The sequence below is a fragment of the Stegostoma tigrinum genome, chromosome 20, assembly GCF_030684315.1.
Source record: "Stegostoma tigrinum isolate sSteTig4 chromosome 20, sSteTig4.hap1, whole genome shotgun sequence".
Taxonomy (NCBI): domain Eukaryota; kingdom Metazoa; phylum Chordata; class Chondrichthyes; order Orectolobiformes; family Stegostomatidae; genus Stegostoma; species Stegostoma tigrinum.
In genome coordinates this window covers 29,991,580-30,018,183 of record NC_081373.1, presented here as the reverse complement: position 1 = coordinate 30,018,183, position 26,604 = coordinate 29,991,580, and the positions used below count along the sequence as shown (strand labels likewise).

At 38.6% G+C, this 26,604-nt stretch overlaps 1 protein-coding gene across 7 annotated transcripts in view; it reads left to right on the top strand.

The window, feature by feature from the left end:
• Positions 1-26,604, top strand: part of chst15 (carbohydrate (N-acetylgalactosamine 4-sulfate 6-O) sulfotransferase 15) — an 85,502-nt gene that overhangs the window by 3,749 nt on the left and 55,149 nt on the right. For 3 of the 7 annotated variants that reach the window (XR_007249574.2, XM_048551373.2, XM_048551370.2), the window contains exon 2: positions 5,358-5,444. The exons of 2 other annotated variants lie outside the window; for them this stretch is intronic. The gene's annotated coding sequence lies outside the window, so the exon portion shown is untranslated. Of the gene's footprint in view, positions 1-5,357; positions 5,466-6,394; positions 6,500-26,604 lie in introns of those variants that run through there. 2 more of the 7 variants (XM_048551371.2, XM_048551376.2) reach the window with 2 other exon arrangements.

The window sequence follows — 26,604 nt, the reverse complement described above, 5'->3', positions numbered from 1 at the left end:
TATCTCTGACGGCACAGCCTTCAGCAAATTATAACTTAGTGCTAAGAAATGAAACTTCCTCACTACAGCACTCCATGCCTCTTCCTGCATAAGCTTTCTATCTTTCTTTTGCAGCTCATTGTTAGTTTGTTCATTTTTGACCCATCTGTTTTTGCCCAGAATGTTTTGATACACTTGTTATATTAAAGACACTGCATTGGGAAAGACATAGGAACCTAGCCCCACTGTGTCATTGCAGATATAACCTCAACTGAATATCTGGCACATCATGTGCTGAGGTTCTGGGGCTTTCTATTCTTACTGTTCCCATTTGAAACTTTCAGTAATAAGATACAAGAAAGAAATAAAGGAGTAGTAAAGTTTCTTGAGAAGAGAATATATACAATTAATCAGCCTAATTAGACATTGATGACAGCACATCTTTAATTGTCTAGTTCAGAGACGGGGACACTAACGCTGCACCACAACACCCTTATGGGGAATATACGTGACCATCAATAGTGTTTGAAATCTTTGCTTCCATGAACTAACATTTTCCTGTTGTAATTGAGACAAACTGTAAGTAATAACTTTGAAAATTAAGAAATACTGTGCAGCTAAGGGACTATCTCTGTAAAAGCAATTAATTTTTGGGAAGTGAGACAAGCTGGGGCAATGATGTTGCAATTAAAGCCTAAGCAAGTGAAACAGTTGGGGATTTTAGAATGACTTATGTCACTGTAGTCAAGCAAAATAGTTTTGTTACATTTTTAATGTAGTCTGTACACTTTAACAACTTTATGTATAATATTGCCCTGAAGAGAAGCTAGTCTGCATCAGTCAGTTTTCTTTCTTGATCCTGATTCTATGACTAACTGGATAGCTCTTTTGGAAACTGGTACAGATGCAATGGGTGGAAGAGTAAACTTCTATGAAATCTTCCTGCCACACCCCCTGCCTCCCCAATCTACACTATTTTAATCACTTCATAGAACTAGTTTTAATACTTTCCAGTTGGAATTCTGAGATATATGGACTGAGCACTCCGTCAGTGACTGTTAATGATGGACTGTGATTTTCAAGAGTTAGAAATCCAGCTGGTAATGCCAATTACGTCACTACAATCCATTCCAAAATCAATTTTTTGCCTGCATTGTACTCCATCAAGTAACACTGCCTGAAACTGATAAAACTCACCAAACATGTGGCAGGCGAGAGTAATGGGCAGTTCGAGAACGGAGTCTGCAATTTTGTTTTGTTTGGAGATTGCATTCTGCTATGTTGCTGCAGTTTGCTTTTTTAAGAGAAATCTGTGGTAGCATAATTCAACATTGAGCTATATTATTTCAGTTGCAATACAGGAAATAAATAAAAATGTATTTTCACTCTGTCTAAGCACTGTACGTTGCACAGTTAAAGTGGTAATATGGAAGTCCAAATAAGGATGAAGTACCTTGGACACGATCAATAGTATTGCTGGAGCTGACTGCTGTTTTCTTCCTGTTTTGGAGAACATGCACAGTAAGGTGAATAATGTCCACATTGAAAGCACTGTAGAAAATGGAGTCTGATCGACTCCAACAGTGATCAGCAGAATTGATTAATTATCTACCAAAATTTACTTCTTCCTTAAGTTTAGTATACATTTTACTCTTTACAAACATTTTTATTCTGTTTCTGTCTTTGCATAGATAAGAGATGAATCTGCTGTTGTTTAATGAAAGTAGTCAAATCACGTTTATAAATTTGTGCAACTATCCTAACTTGAAGTTTGCTCTTCTCAGTTCTTGACAGTTTTATATGGCTGCTGGTTGCCTTCAGTTGTATCCCCTATGTCAATTAATTTATTTATCAGGATAGGATGAACAGTGGCACTCATTTCTGTTTATAAATTCTCAGAAACATTGAGAGTTGTACATGTTAGATTATTGGATGTATTTGAGGCCAATTTAGATTGATTTTTGGCAAAGTTTTTAAACATTTAAGAAGGTGTGGCTGGCAGGCAATAGAATTAAGGCAACAGTTAGATCTTCCATTATCTGTTTGAATGATGGAGCAGACTTAAATGGCCTACTCCTGCTTTTGGAGTTGGAATTAAGGCCACAGTTAGATCATCCATGGTCTTTTTTGAATGGCAGAGCAGCTTGAGAGGCTGACTGACCCACTCCCATTCGTATGCATTCATATGTAAGATAGTCAGCAAGAAATCAAATAAGGAATCCAGAACAAAACTCTTTGCCCAGATGCTACTGAGAGTGGGTACAGTTGATATCAATGGTATAAATGCATTGGAGAAACAGTTAGGTGGCCGTTTACTAAGGGGATATGAGGATTGTGCTGATAGTTAGATGAGGAGGGAGAGGAGACTTGCAAAGGTGTGAAAATACAACTTGGGCCAAATGATCTGGTTCTGACCTGCGTAGTGTGTGAGGTTCTGCATTGAATCCTCTGTGTATTTCCAGCAAGGAAGTATCTTGATCAGGAGCTGGAATCCTGGTTTATTCTTCTTCATCTGAAGGAGATTGGAGCCAATTGTACCAATTCCACTGCTACCGCAACATGACAGCATTTGTTCAGTATTGCTCATGTCACACAATCTTGGCTAACTCCTGTAAGCCCCCAAACCTTTCACAGATTTAATGTCTATTTTGGACGCTATCATAAATTCCATTTGTTCTTGAATCACAGTTACTCTGTGATTAAGTGGTAAGGGACATGTCTGTGTTTGATGTTGCCACAAGAAAATGTAAGCTGTTCTGATGCAGGCAAAATACAAAAACAGCTTAAATATCACTGCATAGAAACTCCACATATAGACATTACACAGTGATGATTAAAGTGAAAGCCAGTGAACTAATTTTGAACCAGTCTGGGAAAATCAATTGCCTACACTGTCAATACTGTGCCTTGCTCTTCTCTTAGAAGGGTGGAACTTGCAGCTGAAGACTGTCTTAAAACTACAACAATGTCAGACCATTAGATTGGGGTCATGTCTGTGGTGGTGGAAAGAGTGCCAGCACATATTCTTGGAATTGGACTTCCATCTCAAAGGTGCTCGAGAGTTTTGTAGCTGTACCTTATTGCTGCAACATGTTGTAGGATAACAAAAGTCGAAAAAAAACCTTCAGTAAAGAAAATGTGTCCTTTCTTTTTAAGTGTTAAAACAACTGTCCTGATTTTCATTATGATTTTGAATGTTTGACCAATTAAATGTTTAACATTATCAGAAAATAACTTTCCGTATCTTTTATGATGTTAAGTAGAACGCTATCATAGTTTAATCTACTCTAACACATTCAAATGTTTATCTTTGCTTTAGGTTTGGCTGATTTATTCATTACACCTGGGATTATAGTGCAGCAAGGGAAATTGTGTTGGACATTTGCGAACACTTCTTTCATATCTGCTGAAAGATTGATGGTAGTTGTTCAGAGCAAGTATTCTATTTAATCCTTCCCATCTGTACAAAAGTAGATGGCACCTACTGTGCTACTCCTCAGAGGTACAGCTAAGATTGGAAACTCACTACATGGCAATTCGTGGGCACCTTTTCTCCATTTAGGGATTTTTTAACTTAAAAAGTTTGCCAACAAAAAAAAAATGAAGACTAACGAATCATATTTGTAAGTTAAGCCACAAATGCTGTGGTGCTTTTGTGAAAGCATAGCCACAGGGGTTAACAGTAAAGCCTTAATAACATACTGTGTTCCTTTAAAGTGGTGCACTGGACTGAAAGAGAATGGTTCTGATGTGGATGACATAGGCATGGTGATTTACTTGGTATGCTAATTAAAGACTACCACTTGTATCCCGGGAATAAATCTTAACTTGAGCCACATTCAAAACTTGTCCAATTCTTATGTCGTACAGTCTCGATTTAAGAGTAACTGCCTGGGTGTTGACTGCAGATCAATTTTCTCTATATTTATATTTGCCATAATAGAAGCTTACCACCAACATTAAATAGTAAATAAATACAACGTAATGTTTTTCTATTTCTATTCTGCATTTGGGTCTGATAATAGGGTTACCATTATACAACTATGAAATTGTAGCAATTGGATGATTTTAACTTCATGTCATAGTTTGACCTGTTGGCTTTGAAGGGTGAAGATAAATATTGTAACCATAGCCATATTGCTGGTTTGGGTAATGTGAACTTTGGAAATTGATCTTTTTTGTCCAAAAAAAAGTCAATTTCTATTACAAAGGGCTTTAAGCTACAACATTTTTTAAAATTTTGTTTCTAGTACCTTGAGTCACCAGGATGTGGCTTTGCAGTCTGAAAGAACAGACATTTAAACATCTTTGCTGTAGAGAAGCAGCTTGATCATGGTGGTTATGTGAGCCGGCATTCATTCTTTAAAAAAGCATTAACTCGATTGGAGGTTTCCAAAGTATTGAAAATGGGGTGCAAGGAAATTATCAAGGAGCTGTGGCGATGCCAACCATAACTTAACAGGACAATAAAGTCTAAAATTGGCCAGGAGGGTTTGGCATTAGAATTTTACATTAATGCTGCTTGCAATTATTTGGAATACAACTAGCATTAATGGGGCAAAAACCATGATCCATTATTCTGATTTTAAACAAGTGGCCGTACGATTTGAGGCATTTAGCTTGAGCCTTGTTGAAGTTTGTTTGATTTATGATATGGATTATTTCTACTGTAGCTATTTTGGACTGGCGGACTCGTAATGCAGAGGACCTTGGTAATTATTATTGCTTCCTATTATCGACTAATAAGACATTAAATCTTGGAGGTGCAAAAAAAACTCAAAAATGCTGTGGAGGCTCACCAATTGATAGTGAATTGTATCTAAAAAAAACTATTTGTATATTTTCTTTGGTCTTGCCGCCCACACACCCAGTAGTATCAAAATCAATTTTCAAAACACAATGCTCCTTTGACACTCAGACACATTCAAAAACAAGATAAAATAAAATATAATATACTATTCACTTCTAGAAATTGAGACATGATTGCTTGGGTGAAAGAACACGAATTTGGATCAATCGTTCCCAAACCTTTTCAACACTGGGATTTTCCTTGTGCTGTGTTCTGTTCCAAAATAGTGGTGAGAGATTGATTGCTTTGATTAGTCAACAACTACATTGTCATTTAACCATGCAACTACCATGATGCTGGAACTCAAAATATTGGCCATGGTTTGTTTTAAACTAGAAAGTTCAAATTTCATATCAATGTAGGGCAATCGAATACATACTGAGTGTTCCATATCAGTTTTGTACTTCATGGATTTATAGTACTTGTATATTTTGTGCACCTACTCTATCACACACTCACTTCAGTGATTGAGACTGCAATTTCTAAACACAGCAGGATTACAAGTGTGTTTTCTCTTTTATCCTTCTAGAATGGTCACTTGGGCTGGTACTAAACAATTGGCAGTAAATGCTGAACAATGCCATGGCAGGGGCCACTGACAGCTGAGAGGAAGAGGGTAGGAAAAGAAGGAAAATGTGTGCGTGGCTTACAATGTGCTTGCATCATCTGCACCATCGCAAGTAGATCATACCCTGCCCTAAATTCCCCTCAACAGCACCCCCATCATTCTATTGACAAGTTGCTTCAATGTTACAGTTATTTCTCTTGGGTTATGACCTCATTCTTAAAGGAATTTCTCCAAAGCATGCCAACTTCTGTTTTCCCAATTCCTTTAATCTCCTCTTCCTGCACAAAATTTATTGCACAGCTAATTTTTCATTGCTACTTGTCCATTCAGTGTAGCGTGGATGAACTTTCAGTAAGGATATGATTGTGTGTGATATCCATCAGTAATCTGCGGAGAGAACAACTAGCTTCTGAAATCATTGCCACTATTGTGCCACTGTCTAGAACTGTGGTTAAGGGAAATTTTCATCTATCACAACTGTTTAAAACTGTACTTCAGTAACTATAAGTTCACCAAGAACAGCTGTCAACTGTCATTGTAGATATGGCACCACCTACTGGAGCTTAGTTCAGTCTGAAATGGAATACTCTATGTAGCACTGAACTCCTATTTTGGCAAAAAAATTATCTTTCAAAATGCTTCCTTTCAATTTTAAAAAAATTTGAACATCACATTTTCATTGCTTGAAAAATTACCTTGTAATTTATACATATATCTGTAATTGATTATCCCAGTGCTTGCCTTTCCTTTTCAAAACGTTCAATTGTAAGAAAAGGTGAGATACAAGTACCAAATTGTTGCTTTCACTACTGCATGGACTGCGAAAAGATAAAGCAAAGCCAGAATGATTCAGCAAGCCCTTCTGCAACAGTGTCTACTGCTTCCAACATGTTTTCAGCAGTGAAAGGTTCAAATTAAACAAAGAACCTCAGCAAGGCAGTTTCCTGTGGTGTAATTTGAGGAAACAATGTAGAAGAATATTAATGAATCTGTTACGATTCTTTTGCATTTTACCACTGCATGTGGTGTTCACCTTTTTCTGAGAAAGCTTGTGATACCGGTCAAAAAGGAACCTCTTTCCTTCCTGTGAAAAGTCTAATGGAGTATGCATGGCCTTACTTAAAATGTATTTAATTTGTTTTCCCGTTTTACTGTGGTCTGTATGTTAATCCCCACCCACTTCCAATGCTTTTTGAGGAGGCGTTTATGATCATCATCATTCCCAAAAGCGAAATGCATGAAGAACTAACTGTGAATACACAATGTTGAAGTTTCTTGTTGATTTGGAAAACTTAGTTGTTAATATTTCTTCTAAGGCAGTGAATTGATGGAGGAAGGATGGGTGGTAGAAAATGAACAATATTGTACAATTTTTTTGTTGCAATGTGAATTTTTGTTTGTATGTCAAGAAAATGACTTCAAGTCAGATATTTATTTTTGATATTACGTTGTGTTTATGCTCAAAGCTTCACTACAGGTAAAAATGCATAATGGTTTTCATGTTAAATTTATTTTAATCATTGCCTCTTGTTTTGTTGTGAGATTACTTCATATTTTTATAGACTCTTTCTTTGAATAGCCTGCTTTATTGCACTCCGAGAAGATAAAATATCAAAAACTATATTCCAGAAAATTTTCTTCTGACCTTTAGCAGCTGAACAGTAATTGCCAATGAGTGTAAGCTACAGCCCCTATTCTGAAACATTTGATTAATATTTTTAAAATACTTGCAAAAATACAAATTTGGGTAAATGTTGTTTTCATCTTTTTGTTCCTCCAATTTAGTTGGCGATGTTTTCAGATGCACAGCATTTATAATATATTCCTCTGGCAACTTGATGTCAATAGATTGGATCATGGGCCACTCTGAAAAGTCGGAATCTGAGGGAATAGTTAAAATGTGGTTGAGGTGATTATCATTAGATACGTTAAAGGCAGAAGCTAGATAAGCAGAAGTGGAGGAAAATGTGAGAAAAGGATCCTGTGAAACGTAAATAACAGCTTGAATTTGTTGGGCCTTTTTCTCTGCTGTTAGTTATTGTAATACCTTCTTTGCAACACTCCACGTACTCAGTGTTTTCTGTTGTATGCATGGTCATTCAGTCATTATGACAGTGAAACCCTTAAAGGTTTTCTTAATGATAAATAATCTGTAGATTTCAACCAAAAGTATTTGCTCATTCTTTCCAAAATAAATCAGTAAGTCAATATCTTATTGAGCAGCCTTAGGAGTTTGTGTCATAACTCATCAAAATTTGATCATTAACTAATACAAATATCCTTATTTTTGCATTGAACATTATTGCATTGTTATCTTTTAAATTTCTAACAGCAGACGTTAACATTTATACTTTATAGTGACTTTCCTGTGTGTACAGACCACTGCCTGAATGAATAATATTTAGTGAGCTTAAATGTCAGTGGAAAGCCACAGAAGGGAATAATTAGCAACTTTTCTGCCAAGTTGAAAACTGGGGCAGAACAAAAGGCAGGTGGGCTCCTGGCTTGAGTTCTGATGTTTCTTTGGTGATGAAATATCAGACATGATCAGATGACTAAGTCTCTGGGGAGCCCACGTAAAGTCTGATAATCCCCAGTGACAAGGGGACAGGGGGACAAGCTTCTACAAAATGTGTTTATGACGATTGGATCAAGAGTCTGCACTGACCTAGTGATGGCTACCATGTACTCACTTAGGTATTTACGCATTTTGGGGGCCAAAAATCCAGTAAGAGCTCTGCCAATAGTGAAAAGGCTTCAAGTTACTGCTGTGATCATATATTCTAAAAATTAGTGAACTAGGTGCAGTTGAGAGGTTACAGGTACTTCACAAAACTTAAAGCAGATATTTTTTGTTTTGCAGTGTTACACAGGATTATAGAATTGGAACATCTTAACGTGCTGTTTTATACCAGGTTTACTAACGCATTAACAAATTGAGCCCTGACCTCTATGATATCAACATGTTGAATGTTAATGTGTCATTTGACATAACTGCGTTGCTGCTGTGACTAAACCCACGTGTTTATTTAATGTCCTAAATTATATGTTTAATACTCCTGTAGACTTCACAGAATTCCACCAATTATTTTTTGAACATTTGCTTTGCTGTGTATTTTTGATTTCAAACTTTAATTTTTAGGAAAATGCAGCTTTAAGGTATGTATAAGAACATAATGACACAAGTTTGCTGCAACTGTGATAGCTGGAAGTGGTCTTGCCCAGTTACGTAGCGTGAGGTTGCATCTGTGTGTAGCTGGTGAACACTTCCTTAAATTGTGATGGGGATGATCAAACTTATCTGAGGGCTTTTGCAATAAATGTCACACTGTGTTCATTCTGGAGTGAAATCTCATAACATTGGAGCAACAATCCATTTCAAGACGGTACAGGTTGTGCTTCTGTTAAGCATAACATTCTTTTTAATCACACCTGGAGCATCATGTTAATTCCTGGACACTACATTGTGGGAAGGAAGGATATCTTGACCTTGCAGTGTAGAATGACTTTAAGAATTAAATTATGAGAAATTGTATGAACTAAGGTGGTATTCCAGGGGGGTTGAATATTAAAAGGTGATTTGATCAAAGATTTCAAGGCAATTAGGACAATAAGTAGTTTAGTTTGGGAGTACTGTTGTGTGGCTGGACTAGGACTTGGGGAAATAGTAATTGAAAATGATCTGGTCTTTCAGGAATGAATTTAAGAAATACGTGAAGGGTGATTAGAGGTTTGGAATTCTCTCCCACAGGCTACTGTTGACACTCATTCATTTTTAAAATTTTAAATCAGAGGTTGGTTAACAAAATCCTATATTACTGAGGTTTTGAGCAAAGCTAGGAATGTAGAATTAAACTGTAGATTTGTCAATTCATTGAGCGATGGAACAGACTTGAGGGGCGATGTGGTATACTCCTGTCCCTATCTAAAAGCTTGAAGTGAAAAAGAAAATAATCTTCCTAATTTGGGTGAAATGTAACATATAGCAAGCATTGTTTAAACATAGATGCACAAATTGCAAATGAGAACCATAAACATCTTGTCCTTGGATCATGTACAGCAATGGATTTACCATGAATTCTGTGAAATTCTTCCAATTTGTGATAAGTGAAACCAGCAAGGAATGAGGATTCTTCATTGTATTTATGGTAATACAGGCTATGTGAAAACTGATTTAGGCTGGCAGCAGTGATCACAGAGATTTAATTTCTTAAAGTTAAATATTTATTTGTGGACTATATAGAATCATTTTTCAAACATCATTTGGGCAAAGAAATTTAACTAACTTTTTAGTTTCTTTGTATCTGCTCCTTGAGTATTCCTTGCAATATTTGATCCCTGAGTCATTTGTATTACTCTTTTTTTAGTTGATCTCTCAAACATTCTCTAAAATTGAATTGTTGCTACAGCTATAGAAGTGTCCATTTGTATCAACATGTCAATAACCTTGAGCTGCTATTGGTTGTCCTTCAGTCATTCATACAATACTGACCTTTTGAGAGTCAGCTTACTGTTTACCAGTAATGTTATTTCACAGAATAAGGACTGAATCTAATCAAAATCTGAAGTTAAACATACCCTGTTTCATAGAGGAAATGTAGCCATGCAAAGAATTAGCAATTAGTTTATCTTGCTTTTCTCCTCCTGGTAAATAATTGTGCAGTGCTATTGTGCTGTTTTTGGCAAATTGCTCTCAGCCTTTAATTACTTGCAATTTGACCATTCTGAAACATGATGTAGTTTGTTGGCCTAAAATTATTAATATTATGAATGAACCAATATGATGCAAATTGTTAGAAGGCAGACTTCACCTTTTAAATTTACTACATTAAACCTATGTGCTATGATTTTTAATTATTTTTAATCAACCTGTCAGGCATCTAATGTAACATGTCTAGGGCAGATGGGACTTGAACATGGATCTTCTGACTTAGAGGTAGGGACACTAACACTGCACAATATGACCCTTACAAAATATTTTTATATTAGGTCACATAATGTTGAACTCAATAACAAAGACAGCATCTAATGTCATTCGCTAATTGCCAATGTAGAGTAGTAGTTGTTCAAAATATAGGTGTTGGTACTTCCACAGGTATTAGGGATGTTTTCCACATATGGTGAAGGAACCATTTCCAAAACAGGTCGCGTGAGAGTTGGAAGTGGTAGTCTGCCCAAGTGCCTGCTGCCTTTTAGATAGTAGAGTTTGAGAGGTGCTGTCAAAGAAGTCTTAGATGAGCTCTAGCCTTGCAATTTGTAAGTGGGCGATAGTGCTACAGTTGCAGTGCGTTGGTGATGGTGTGGTTTAAAGAGGGTGGATTGAAGATGGTGGCTGCTTTGACTTGGATACTGTTCAGTCTCTTAAGTGCTGTTGGTACTGCAATCACCCAGGCAAGCTTCTGACTTTGAAATGTTGGGGAGTGAAGAAATGACTTACAGTACTCAATTTAGAGTTCTAAGCCTCTGAACTGCTGCTGTAGCTGCAGCATTTATATATCTGGTCGAGTACGGTTTCTGAACAGTGGTCACCCCTAGGACCTTATTAATGAAGAATCCATTATAGCAATGCTGTTAAGTGTCCAGGAAATGTATTTGGACTCGATCATTGGAATTGTTCATAGTCTGGCAAACATATGGCATGAATGCTACGTGCCATTTATCAGCCACAGCCTGAATATTATCCACATCCTGCTACATGTGGGCATGGACTCACATGTGACTGGAACTAAACAGTAATAATTAATACGCATCATCAGTGCAGACCTTCCAAAGATCATTGATAAATTGGCACTAGGAGCTGCCCTGAGGAGCGCCTGATGTGATAACTTGTGGCTGAGATGATTGGACTCCAAAAACCAAAACCTTTGTGCTAGGAATGACCCCAGTAAGTGGTGTGTATTCTTATTGATTTGCATTGACTTCAATTTCGCAAGCGACTTTCTCCAAGATGTCAGACATGAGAACAGTAGGCTGTTCGTCCCAAACTGCATGATTTAGTTAGTTTCTGGCAGATTTGCATCTCAGCTCAATTTTGCACTCCCTTTTCTCTCAACCATCTTTTCATACTGTCACTTGTTAATAATCTGGCTTTTTCAGCATGAAAGCTCTGATTGACGGTGTCCACTGCCTCTGTAAGAGAGGATTCCATATTTCTGTTCCTGAATTTTGCTGCTTCGTGACCTGGCGCTAATTTTAGAATTGAGTTACTTTGTTTTTGACACCCACCTGAGATCATTTCTGTCTCTCTCTCTCTCCTACAAAATCTAACACACAGCAATGTTTGACATGTAAAATGTTTAAGCCACCACTAGTACAATAGAAACAGATGTCTTTCCAATCTTTTACTTGATTTGCTGAAGAAAGATGAATGATGGCCTTTCTAGATGTTCAAATAATGAAACAAAAAAAAAAGAAAATCAGTTTGGAATTGAGGATCTATGATAGTCTGGAAAATAGAGGCTGGACATTGTAAATTGTTTGTTTCTTTAATGCTGATGTGTGATTTGCATTCAACATTTAATGTAGTGGTGATCACTTAAAACTGTTTGATATATTTTCAGCTTAAATATACCTGCTTATTGTAAGATGGCAATAGAGGGTTCTATCTCAGTCAGGTTAAACAACAACCTGATATAAAGCTTCTGAAATAATAAAATGTTCCAAGGAATGACAGGGGTACATTATAAGACAACATTTGATACCAAGCCACGAGAGATTTTGGGGCAGCTTTATAGTTCAATCAGAAGATGTTGATATCTATCTGAGTGTTGTTTCAGCTGCATACGTGCAGACATATTGTCTTAGAGCTGTACAGTATGGAAACAGACTGTTCGGTTCAACTTGTCCATGCCAACTAGATATCTTAATATAGTCCCATTTCCCAGCATTTGGCCTATTTCCTTCCAATTCCTTCCTGTTCTTGTACCATTCAGATGCCTTGTAACTGTTATAATTGTACCAGACTCTACCACTTCCACTGGCAGCTCATTCCATACACGCACCACCCTCTGCATGAAGAAGTTGCCTTTCAGGACCCTTTGAAATCTTTCCCCTCTCACCGTAAAGTTATGCCCTCTAGCTTGGGGAAAAGACCTTGGCTGTTCACCCTATCTATGCCTGTTATGACTTTATAAACTTCATTAAGGTCTTCCATCAGCCGCCGCCTCCAGATAAGTGGCGAGTATTCCATCATACTCCTGACTTGTGCCTTGTGGATGGTAGACAGGCTTTAGAAAGTCAGGAGCTGGGTTACTGTAGGGCTTAGATTTCCTAACCTCTGAACTTGTGACCGCAGTGCCTATATGGCTACTCTGGTACAGTTTCTGCTCAGTGGCAATCCCGAGAAGCTGATAGTGTGGGGTTCAGTGATGGTAATGTCATTGAGCAACAAGAAGCCATGGTTAGATTCTCCCTTGTTGGAAATTGCCATTGTCTTTAAATTGTGTAGCAGAATAGTCACTTGCTGCTCCGTCCCAAAGCCCGGGGATTGACCAGCTATTGCTGCATTTGGATATGGACTGCTTCAGTATCTGAGGAGTCATAAGTGGTCCTAGACATTGTACTGTCATCAGTGAACATCCCCACTTCTGACATTATGACGGAAGGAAGGGTCATTCATGAAGATGGTTGAGCTTACAACACTACCCAAAGGAATACCTGCTGAAATGCCCTGGAGTTGAGACGACTGACCTCGGACAGACACAACCACCTGTATTGTGCCAGGTATGATTCAAACCAGTGGAGTGTTTTCCCCCGATTCCCATTGCCTCCAGTTTTGCTAGGGCTGCTTAATATCACAAGTGCTTTGATGGCCTTGATGTCAAAAGCAATCAGTCTCACCTCACTTCTGGAATTCAGCTGTTTTGTCCATGTTTGGACCATGGCTGTAAAGAGGCCAGGTGCAGAGTGTGCTTGGCAGAATTAAAGCTGTGCGTCAGTGAACTGGTTGCTGTTGAAAAGGTTCCACTTGATAGCACTGTTGTTTTATTTTCCAATACTTTAATGATCAAGAGTAGACTGATTGTATGGTAGCTGGCCGGGTTGGACTTGGCCTGTGTTGTTTTTTGTGGCTGAGACTCAATTGAGCAACTTTCCACATCAGGTAAATACCAAAGTTGTAACTGTACTGCAACAGCTTGGCTAGGGGTGCAGCTAGGTCTGGAGAACAAATCTTTAATACTGTTTATGAAATATTGTCAGGGCCTTAGCATTTGCAGTACATAAAGCTCACTGCCATTTCTTGATATGGTGGAGTGACTTGAATTGGCTGAAGACTGGCCTCCGTGATGCTGTGGAGTGTAGGGGGATGTTGAGAAGGATCATTCACATGGTATTTCTGGCTGGAAGTACTAACCATGTTGAAAAACTTGATTGAAGAGTTCAGTTCCAAGGAGTGCCTTAAAGGAGAAGGGTGAAGTAGAGATGTTAAGGGAGGGTAGCTGAGAGTTTAAGATCCAACTATCTTGAAGCGTGATCACTTATTACGGAACAGTTAAAGTCATTCGATGCTGGAAAGGCCAGACCTGAAGGAGTTCAGTATGTCTGAGGATTGTAGGGCAACAAGACATTCCAGAAATCCAGGATAAGAATTTAAAATTAAAGAACTGCTTAGCCAGGAGAAATTGTAGGTCAGTTAGGTCATTGATGATGGGCCAACAAGACATGGAGTTAGTGGAAGGGAGCAGAGTTTGGAGAGTTTATTCTTATGGAGCAAGCATGTGAGAGATCTGTGTGTAGTTCGTGGGAGTAGTCATTTCTCAAAATAACAAAGGCACGAAGGAGTGCTCAGTAGATGAGCTGAGCCAGAGAAGAGAATCATAGAGTTTTATAGATGTCTGGTTACACTGCCATAGTGATGGAGTGAATACATGGTTGGAAAGTTGTTTCATGGTTAAAAACGACACCAAGGTTACAGACAGGGTCAAATCAAAGATTTAGTCTTGATAATATTTGGTTGGAGGAAATTTTTAATTATCCACTTCAGGAGGTCAGGTAAGTTGTCTGCCAACTTAGAAGCAGAAAGCTTGTTGGAAGATAGAGTTAGGTGCCATCAGTATAAATGTGAAAACTGATATTTTCTCATGATGTCACCCATTTGGAACAGTAGTTAGATGAAAAACCACAGAGCCCAAGGTTCTGCCTTTGGGAGACATGGTGTGGTAATGAGAAGAGAAATCATTACAAATAATTCTCTAGCAATGCCAGAATGAAGCTAGGCGAGAGCACTCACACAATGCTGGTTGCCAACGGAGAGTTGATAAAGGATGATTGTGTGGTGAACTATGACAAAGATTGGAGACTGGTCACTAACGGGACGTAGTTTGCCTCTGTTTGGGGCATTGGAAAGAACTTAGTTTTCATTATGGTCCAGTTGCAAATCTTTCTAAAGACATTATCTTTGTCTTTGAAGGATGCTATCATGTCAAATATAGTTTTCACAGATTTGGGAAGTACAAGATTTTCTTACTTGGATTTTACATGACTATTCAACAATAGAAAGCACTTTGATACCTTTTGTTTCTAATGAGACATATGTCTGCTGCAAGTCAGTGCTCCTTTTTCCACAGATGGGAAACCAATAGCCTGTTCCTTTTACCCCACTTGGTTTGACTGTTAAAGATTCCAGACACATGTGTCACCCATTGTGCTATTATTATCATAAGAAAGCATACAGTTTGTCTAAATATAGGTTGAAGCATGTTGCTTTTTGCACAACAGTTGCTTTTCTGACTGGTCATCCACATTCTATCCTCTGTAAGCAGAAGTCATTCAAAATTCCCCATATTAATCATTCCAGCTCATGCCAATGCCCTTCTAAGCTCTGGAATTCCCTTCATAAATTGCTCTGCCATTCTCTTGCATTCTCTCATTTTAAGATGTTAATTAACTAATCCATTTGTACCTTACTTCAGTCTCAATTTTCATCAAATTACATGCATGGGATCACATTTAGAAGCTTTATACATGTAAATGCCACATCCAATGTTTTGTTTGACTGTCAATTTTTTTTCAGTAGCATGGTATCAAATTAGTTGATCTTTTTTTCTGAGGCATCTGGAATAGTTTACTACATTTAAAGGTGTTATGTACAATGTTGCTATTTGTTCCACTAAAATCTTCTTTTAGAAGACAGTAGAAGAGAATATCCTTTATTGTCACATGTACTCAAGTATAGGAGTACAGTGAAAAGTTTTACTTTGTCACCTCTTATGGCACCATCTTAGGTACAAATCTCGGATACAAAAAGAGGAATAAAAAAGAAAACTAGTGTGTTACTTCACAGTGATTCATTGAAGAAGTTAGAAATAAGTCATAGTTAAAAGGATAGATGTTACAGTCATATAAACAGATTACACACAAACATTACATTACAGCAGCTAAGTGCAGGGGCTTCCACACGTGGAAGACCCCAGTCCAACAACCCGCTCCACTCCAAGCCTCTAATCCTCTCCGCACTGGCTTTCGGCTGCTCCAAGGTACGTTTTCTCAGGACTCTCTTTCCCCTTGCCCCACCCCACGACTCGCTACCCCTCCGCCCTGTGACTCACTCTTCCCCCACCCCACCCCACCCCCTCCCCGGGCTTGCTAGCTCCTCCATTCCCCATCTGGGTAAGTCAAAGTTATTAATTGAGAAATAAAGGAGGAAGAAGGGGGGATAAAAGAAACAGAGAAGAAGGGGTGGAGCAGAGGATCTGTGGCTGGAGTGTCTTACTCCATGGCTTAAATTTATTCAGAACACTAAACCATATTGCTTTAATTGCTAATAAAATGTGACCTTGCTTACGCATCTAGCCGCATAAAGATCTCAAAGTTGGGATGTACAGAATAGCTTGCTAATTGGATCTGCCCCTTAATAATTGGTTCAATGCATTTTCAGTTACTTGGCATTAGTAATTACTCACTGGATCCTTGAATTAGTTAGAATGACCCGATTACTGTTCAATCCCTTTAACCTCCAAACTGCATTGATTTGCCAGAATTTAATGAACAGTAAATTGACTGATTACACTAATGGCCTTAGTTTTTCTGAAATTGTTTGAGCAGTTAAATTGCAGGACATCCATATTATTATGTTTGCATCATAAGTGTGGTTGAAACCTTTTAAAATGTATGGATCCTATTAAAAGGAATAAGCCATATTAATGGGAGAGATTTATGTGATTAAAGCAGTACACACATCAATTAAGTATTAGCCAGTAATTGTATTTTTAAAATAAAATCTTGAGAGATCAAAACACAGCAAGAGGCCAGCTTTAGATGGTCAACACGTATGCTAATTACTAATACTATGGTCGTAGTTTGCCCACCAGGCAATGTTTGTTTTTTAAACTTTATGATGACTGTTACAACTCTGAAATAGTAAGTTTTGTGCTATCTCTTATAATGAGATTGAATAAAGTTGGGAATTCTCAGATTGTTTTGTATCTGGTTGGCAAAAAATGCTGGCTTGTGCTTCATTTTTCAATCCTACTGACTCAAGGACGATCAGTGCCATTTTTGATCTCATATGAACACAAGCATTTACCATTTACAGCATCATGTGTGATCTTGTCTTTTTTAAACACGAACAAAAACAGAAGTTGCTGGAAAAGCTCAGCAAGTCTGGCAGCATCAATGAAGAAAAAAATCAGAGTTAACGTTTCGTGTCCAGTGACCCTTCCTCAGAACTGATGGTAGCTAGGAAAACCATTGTTTTTATACAGAAGGTAGGGAGGGGGAGGGGTCAGGGAGTAAATGATAGGATAAAGAATAGAGCCCGGAGAGAGAGAGAGAGAGAGAGAGAGAGAGAGAGAGAAGTTGGATGGACAAAGAGTTGATAACAGGAGTGGCTAGGAGGGGGACTAGCTGTTAGGGACTATTAGTGACTAGCAATAGGGTGTGTGTAATGGCAGGCTATGTGATAACAAGGCCTGGTGAATGGGGTAGGTGGCGGGGAGTTGGGAGAGCTTAGGCCCTAAAATTATTGAACTCTATCAAGTCTGGAGAACTGTAGGGTCTCTAAGTGGAAAATGAAGTGTTGTTCATCCAACTTGTGTTGAGCTTTGCTGGAACACTGCAGCAAGCCAGAGACACAGATGTTGGCTAGGGAGCAGGGTGTTGTGTTAAAAAGGCAGGTAACAGGTAGCTCATGCAAGCAGAATGTAGATGTTCTGCGAAGCGGGCACCTAGCCTATGCTTTGTTTCCCCAATGTAGAGGAGACCACATTATGAGCTGCGAACGCAGTAGACTAGATTCTGAGAAGTGCACGTGAAGTGTTGTGCACAACATCAATGTCCCATTGCCTTGGCAAGTTACTGCAGCACGTCTTATAGGTCACTTTAAACAATAAAAGTGATCCTGTAGCTGTACAGTTTGGCTATTGCAAATTTTATGAAAGTAAATCATTTACAGAACATTTCTGCTTTAAAATCTCTAACCTGAAATAAAAACCTGTGAATTAAGTTTTAAAAGTCCGTTCGTAATGGAAATCACAGCTAATAACCGTGTTATATTGGGCAATTTCAACGTCTGTTGAATTATGTTACCTTGGCATTTAGAATTTGATTGACCCTTGGATACTGTACTTGTTGTAAAGGTGTGGGAATTCAAAGCTTCCAGGGGAACAAAATACAGAAAAAGGATCTCTAGTTGCTAACTTCTGTCTGACTGAACAATCTCTTATTTCAAATTAATATGCCTCTCTTTAAGTTTTTGATTCTGATAAAGGCAAGTTGTAAAAGCCATTTTGTGCAAAGACCCCCATGTAGAACACTGAGACATTAGGAAGGAGAAGGTTATCTGGAGCAGGGTCTCACAAAGAGGGAAGTCACACTTAAATACAAACAAGGAATAAGCCATTTGACTTCTCCATGCTACAAGATGGTGACTCATCTGATTGTAACCACAAATGTATATTTCCACCTTCTCCTGATCACTTTTCACCTCCTGGCTTAAGAGCAGTCCATTTACAACTTCTTTAGAAATATTTGAGGACTTTGCTTCTTCAGGAAGAGTTTTCCAAAACTTGCAAACCCCTGAGGAAAATCTCTTCTTGTCATAGTGCTGGGGAAGGCATTAGGCAAGAAGTTAGAGACGCAAACAGTAAAGGTACAGCTATAATTATGGACAATTTTAATTCACATATAGATTGGGCAAATCAAATCAGTAACAATTTGTAAAGGAAGAACTACAGGAGTGTGCATATAGGATGGTTTTCTGCATCAATACATTCAGCAAGCAATTTCTGAATCAGCCATCCTAGACTGAGTATTTGCATAACGAGAAGAAATAATTGGCAGCCGAGCTGTGTGAGGCCCCTTGGGGAAGAGTGGTGTGTTTGATTTTTAAGACTAGGGTCCTGAATCTAAACAAAGGAAATTACAATGGTATGAAGTACGAGCTGGCTATGATAAATTGAGGAGCATTACTTAAAGAGATGATGGTAAGTAGGCAATGACAAACATTTTAAAAAGTGCATCGAGGAACTGCAACAATTGTTCTTTCCTGTCTGGCATGGAAATAAAATGGGTAAGGTTACCTGGCTGTAGCTAACAAGAAAAATTAAGGTTAGTATTTAGATCTAAGGAAGGGCATACAAGCTGGCCAATAAATGCAACATATTTCAGCAGAAGACAGAAGGATTAATTAACAGTGAGAAAAGAGAGCACAAGACTAAGATTGCAGGGAACATACAAACTGAAAAAGCTTTTGTAGGTATGTGGAGAAAAAAAAATTAGTCAAGATAATCGGAAACAGTGGAAGTTCTGCCAGGCAACAAAGAGATAGCAGAACAATTAAATATATAATTTGGTTCTGTCTTCAAATGAGGACACAAATAGTGTCCCAAAAATGTTGAGGAATCAAGGGGAGAGAGTGAGAGTTTGAAAGGAGTCAGAAACAAAAACAGAAATTGCTGGAAAAGCTCAATAGGTCTGGCAGCATCTGTGGAGAGAAGTCAGAGTTGATGTTTCTGGTTGAGTGACCCTTCTCCAGCAGGCAATGAAGATAGCAAATGGTATGTTGGCCTTCATTCTGACAGGACTCAAGAACAGGAGCAGGAATGACATGCTGCAATTATATAGGGCCTTGGTCAGACCACACCTGTAGTGCATTGTGTGCAGTTTTGGTCTCTCTCTGTAGGAGGATATTCTGGGTAGAGAGGCAGTGCAAACAAGACTGGCTCCTGAGATGGCCGGTCTGATATATGCAGAGAGACTGGATCACTAACGGCTTTATTCACTGGAGTTTAGAAGAATAAGTGGGGCTCTTTAAAAGCCTATCAAATCCTAACAGGATTAGACCAGGTAAATGCAAGAATGTTCAGGATGACTGGGGAGTCAAAAGCCAGGATTCACAATTTAAGGATACAGAGCAGATGAGAAATTCCTTCATCTAGAGAGTAGTAAGCCTGTTGAATTCTGTACCTCAAAAAGCAGTTAAGGCCTAAACATTGAATGCTTACAAGAAAGACATTGATACTATTGTTAGGGTTAAATGAATATGGAGAGAAAACAGGAACATGGTGTACTGGATGGTCAGCCTTGATGATATTGGATGGCAGAGCAGGCTTTATCCTCCCCCTCCTCCTCCTATCCTCTGTTTCTCTGTACCTAAGCATGGACCAATTGGCTAAGTTGCCTTCTGTGCTGTCGTCAAAATAGCAGAAGTAAATGATGTGGAATGATAATAGTGGTGGGTATGTATGGAGGGGAAGGCAAGAAATGCTGGGACAGAGAAAACAAAGTCCAATAGAGAACCAGGGAAGGAAAATAAAACATGAAAAGGCAGAATGTTGCTGCAGTGCTGCAATAAGCAGTAAAATTAGTGAATTAATAGGAGCAAAGCAGAGGAAAAATTACAGTAGATCATAGATTTAAAGTTGTCTGTTGGCAATGCCTTAGGTTCAATGATATGTTGCAGCATATACTACTAGGCAGTAAATATAGAATTCCATAGTTAGACTTAAAATTGCCTGGACACTAACAACATTCAGGGAGATGTGCAAACTGCATTTTTATGTGAGTAATACTATGGGATGGCCATTAATGCATTTTGCTTTGAATGAAACTTCTTTATAAGGAGATGCATGTGTGAGATCTGGAGACTGTTCTATATTCTGTGGAAATGTATCGAACCACTTTAAGAATCCCTGCATTTCTGATTGAGAACTCAAAGATATGAATGATTAAGCCCATTTGCTCATAATCCATGGCACTCCAAGTTATTCCTTCATCTCATTTTGTTTTGTGCAAAGTGCTCAAAAACAGTGAGATATTTTGAAAGGAGCTCATGCATTGTAAGCAGTGAGTTTTACTACTGTTATATGCTTATCTATTATTTGCATTTCAAATCATAGGGTGTATTCCATCCTTTACATTTAGACAAGAGTTTCTTGAGCCTCATATTAGCATTTAATATGTAGTTTCCCTCCTGTCTATCCAGTAGAGCTCAAATACTGGGTTTGATCCAATATGACATTGAGTATAAACTGCTTTTTGTTGCTCAGTCCAGACAAAACAGTAAAAAGGAAACTCATGTTCTTAATTGAAATGAGGCATACTTCACAGCAATCAGTGGCTATTAATCTTCTGTGTTCCCTGACAAGTTTGAAGAATTCTAGCAGTTGAAATATTAATTTGAAACTTTATAAGTTGCGTTAGTTTGAAGGCAGCACCACACAAAGTTAACTCCCAGCCGAATCGGAGACTGTGAATCTCCAATATAATATGCAGATTTAGAGCAGAGATACAACAGTCGGGAATGCAGTTAAGCCAAAAAGTGCAGTCAGTTCTTTTGTGCAGTGATCATTCAAAGTTTCGTGTATTTCCTATGATTGTGTTAACTGTTGGGACAAACTGTATCGTTTTAACAACCATTTTATACAACAAACCTCAAGATTCATTTTCATCAGAGGACTAATTTTTTATGATTGTTATAAAATATTGTTCTTAAATAATCAGATGGTCATTATAACATGTGAGCATGTTCATTTTAAAGAAAAAAGTGATGGAATGCAGAGTGCAAACAGTAACTTGTTGAATAAGCACAAACAAAAATTAAGACAACTACTTTTCCAGGTGGCGGAAAAAAGTTGAATGGAAATGTGATAAGAAAAACAGCTGACATTTCTCTCTGGAAACCACAAAAGCTGCTTGAATTCTTGCTGTGTGTGTGCTGTGAATGCTGAGCCATAGAAGAAAAGACCATTCTGCACCGAATTAGTCTGGAGAAAATGTTCTCCTGAGGCTGATGTAGTATTTCCTGTTATTGTTAGATTTTGAAAAAGAGCTAGGTGATCCTGATTGTGTTAACAGGAAGATTTCTGCACTAACAGTTGAATAAAACTCAACATTTTTTTTCCATATGTCAAACAGTTTTACACAATGGTGTGTGTACTTCAAACAATCAAGCATTTCAGCATTGTGTGCTCATGATAGGACTGGACAGCAGATATTGTAATCTGCAAAGAGCTAAACCACTTTCAAATTGTCGAATTACCTTTGACTAAAAGAATGGCAAAGTGATTTAAATCTCCTCTATACATTTTTGACTGGAACTGAAATGAGGTTAAACAGGTACTGGGTCCTCTTTAGGAAGATAACTATTCTTTAGACATATGTGGTGTTGAGTGTTGGCAGCTTGAGAGAAAATGATTTGAAGAAGTTATGTGTGATTCAGCTATATGCTGTGTAGCTGGTTTTATTGGCGAGTGATCAGTGACTCATTCTAATTATATTTTTTTAATCAAGTTGCCTAATTCTAGGTAACACCCAAAACGGGGAAGTTGTAACCTCAGAAATGTAGAATTGGTGCCACATGTCTCAATTATCCACCACAGCAATCAGTGGAGTGCTAACTGATGTGCTGACAAAAATGTGTGAAGGAATATTGATTTAATACTTGGAATTATATGGACAGTTGTTGAAAACAAAAGGAGGCTATGCTGCAGCTGTATAGGGCCCTGGTGAGGTCACACCTGGAGTGTACTGTGTGCAGTTTCGGTCTCCTTACTTGAGAAGAGAGATACTAGCACTGTAGGGGGTGCAGAGGAGATTCACTCGGTTGATTCCAGAGTTGAGAGGGTTGGATTATGAGGAGAGACTGAGTAGGCTGGGATTATACTCATTGGAATTCAGAAGAATGAGGGGAGATCTTGTAGAAACATGTAAGATTATGAAGGGAATAGATAAGGTGGAGGCAGGGAAGTTGTTTCCGCCAGCAGGTGAAACTAAGGCTAGGGGATATCGCCTCAAAATAAAGAGAAGCAGATGTAGGACTGAGGTCAGGAGGAACTTGTTCAACCAAAAGGTTGTGAATCTGTGGAATTCCCTGCCCACTGAAGAGGTTGAAGCTACCTTGCTGAAGGTGTTTAAGGCAAGGCTAGATACATTTTTGAACAGTAAAGGAATTAAGGGTTATGGTGAGTGGGCGGGTAAGTGGAGCTGAGTCTCAAAAAGGTCAGCCATGATTTTATTAAATGGCGGGACAGGCTCGAGGGGCCAGATGGCCTACTCGTGCTCCTAGTTCTTATGTTCTAAAATAGGGGTCCGTTTATAATGGAACTTTCTTGATATTTGCTGTGTAACATGAGAAACTATTTAAGTACTGGTACAGCAGGAAGTAACTTCCCAAATTTCCATCATACGAAAACAAAAGGGAAGGTTCACAAAAGGGAAAGATCACAAAATCACAGAGGTAATGGTGCCCTACTGAGACAGACAATGCTTTCTGAGCACAATTTACCATCAATGTGTGCCAAATTATAGATTAATTGTTTGGGAAGATACACTTTTGATTTTATAAAGAATGGTAACCTAACTTTCGGATGAAGGCTGGCAAGGGGACTACAGTTATTATGACATTGAGTAGCTGGTCATTGGTAAACAGAGGTTAGAAAAGTGAATGATAATTTGGCTGAAACCTACACTAAGGTATATCAGCCAGTGTAGGTGGTGGTGGAGTGGGAGGGATGTGAATTTAGGAGAATGACCAACAATCTTCTTGGGAGAAGACCAGGATCTCCCCTACATCAGTCCAGGAAAGAGTGAAGATTGTAGCTACCAAAAACTGTAGGACATAAGAGATAAACACTCCTCCTCTTCAGGGGTTAGCTGCCCTCTCTCCTCCACTCTAGAGAATGACTTGGAATTGGGAAAATGTCACCTCATATATTTCCTTTCTTTGTCTAAACAATTGATCTATCACATTAATAATTAATATCTGAAAATTACTGACAAATAGTCAACAGTCTATATTAGCTAACTGATCACATACCCCTAAAAAAGCTTCTCTGATGAGTTTTGAACTGGTTATGAAAGATCTTTTTAGTTGGAATTTTGGACTGTAGCTTTGTCAGTGTACACTTTTATTTGTCAGGATATTAGCCCCCATGTGCAACTTCAGATACTAGTTCATTATAATTATGATGTTATATGTTATGAAAGTCTTAAAACTATATTTTTCAGAAGATGCTTTGGTACGTCAGCAAAGGTAGAAGTTTTGTATGGCATAAAATTAGGTATCCAAATGATAAAAGATATGAATTATAATAAAGTTCCAGCATTTATTCCAGTGCTCAGAATATGTTATTAGTCTAAAGGCTGTGTTGATTATATTGAATAGCAGTGTATATCATAATTGTATTTAATGTTGTGACTGGGCCTGCAAACTACTTACAGAAATCACTCGGTTTCTCCAATGATTGTGTTTCATATTTTACAATATATTTTACAGTTTTAAATAAACTAACTGAGTTAACCAATCCCTGACACTCAACTGATATTTGACCATTAATATTGTTACAGCACTCTCTAATTCAGAACTCTGGATTATTTTTCCATTCAGCATGATAAGAAAACTGGCAATGTTAGATTAGTTATCTGTTGTATTCTCTAGTATGTCAACAGAAAGGAATATCAAACTGCTTTCATAAAAAGCTGTTGAATCAGGGTAGAAGTAATACTCACAATGACCAAAACACATCTAAATGTAAATACTTCTGCTAAGTTCCTCACCTGTTGAAAGGAAAGATGTCATTCAAAGTTATGACTAGAGTTTGATGAGGTCAGCTAGTAAGTAATTTCTACGTGTCCAGTCAATAACTAGAGGGCACAAATGTAAAATTAACAAAAGAAAAAGGAACCATTTTGAAGAAAGAAATTGTTCAGAGGACTATTTAGATGTGAGATGTCCAATTTAAAATGAAGTGCACATTTAGTAGGTTTTGGGAATCATAGAACAACATCACAGAATGCTGTTTTGTAGCTTTACTGCATTCATTATAATTAATTCCCATCCCTCTGGCTTCTGCCCAATGAATTACAGTGGATTAACGTTATGAAGTTGTTGGCACAACTAGATAGACCAAAAGGCTTCCTTTGGCTCGGTCAAATTTGGTGATCTTTAAAAAGAAAATAGTAAGCTATTTCTTTCTCTAGCTCCCATCTGGGGTGTTTTTAAAATGTTTCATTTCAACTTTTCAGAGAACTTCGTGCATGGAATGGGTATTGTATTGCTCATGTGGACCTCTAAGTGTAACATACTGTTATGATTTTGAAGCCTATAACTGATGCCCTCTTATCTTTATCCTAATTGTAGCCCTAGGCACATTAACTGGGGCAATTAAATTAATTCTTATGTACAAACGTGCAACTGTTTGTCGTTTTGGTACACAGTTATGTAATTGTCAGGTCAGTGTTCCAATGGAATTAGCATGGAAGTATGTCCAGCAATGAGTGAATACACAGTTCGGGAAGCTGGTGAAGCTAAAGATAATGTCACATGATTAGTGATCACAGCTAATGCTCTATGGTTACGGGCTCAAATCCCTCCATAGCAGTTAATGGGATTAGAATTCAATTTTTTTTCTATTCATTTGTGGGATGTGGGCATTACTGGCTGGCCAGCATTTCTTGCCCATTCCTAATTGTCCTTGAGAAGGTGGTGGTGAGCTGCCTTCTTCAACCGCTGCAGTCCTGCTGCTGTGGGTTGACCCACAATGATATTAGGGAGAGAATTCTAGGATTTTGACCCAGCAGCAATGAAGGAACAGTGATATATTTCCAAGTCAGGATGGTGAGTGGCTTGGAGGGGAACTTGAAGGTGGTGGTATTCCCATATGTCTGATGCCCTTATCCTTCTAGATGGAAGTGATCATGGGTTTGAAAGGCGCTGCCTGAGGATGTTTGGTAGATTTCTGCAGTGCATTTTACAGATGGTACATGCTGCTGCTACTGAGCGTTGGTGGTGGAGGGAGTGAATGCCTGTAGATGTAGTGCCAATCAAGCAAGCTGCTTTGTCCTGGGTGGTATCAAGTTTCTTGAATGTTGTTGGGCTGCACTTATCATTGGGGAGTATTCCTTCACAGTTGTGACTTGTGGCTTGTGCCTTGTAGATGGCAGACAGGCTTTGAGGAGTCAGGAGGTGAGTTAATTGCCACAATATTCCTAGCTTCTGGCCGGCTCTTGTAGCCAGTGTTCATGGGGTGAGTCCAGTTGAGTATCTAGCCAATAATAACACCCAGGATGTTGATAGTGGGGGATTCAGTGATGGTAACATCATTGAATGTCAAGTGACGGTGGATAGATTGTTTGTCTGTCATGGGTGATGGTCACACTGGCATTTGTGCGGCGCAGATGTTGCTTACCACTTATCAGCCCAAGCCTGGACGTTGTCCAGATCTTGTTGCATTTGAACACGGATTGTTTCAGAATCTGAGGAGTCACGAATGGTGCTGAACATTGTGCAATCATTGGCGAACATTCCCACTTTTGATCTTATGATAGAGGGAAGGTCATTGATGAAGCAGCTGAAGATGGTTGGACCTAGGACACTACCCGTGGGTGTTCTGGAGCTGAAATGATCGACCTCCAACAACCACAGCCATCTTGCTATGTGTGAGGTATGACTCTAACCACCGGAGGGTTTGTCTCTTGCTACCCACTGATTCCAGTTTTAATAGTGCCCCTTGATGCCACATTCAGTCGAATGCAGTGTTGATATCAAGGGCTGTCACTCGCCTCGCCTCTGGAAGTCAGCTCTTTTCTCCATATTTGAAACAAGGCTGTAATAAGGTTAGGAGGTGAGTGGCCCTGGCAGAACCCAAACTGGGCATCACTGAGCAGGTGCTGCTTGATAGCACTGTTGATGACACCTTCCACTTTACTGATGATTGAGAGTAGACTGATAGGGCGGTAACTGGCCAGGTCGAATTAGGCCTGCTTTTTGTGT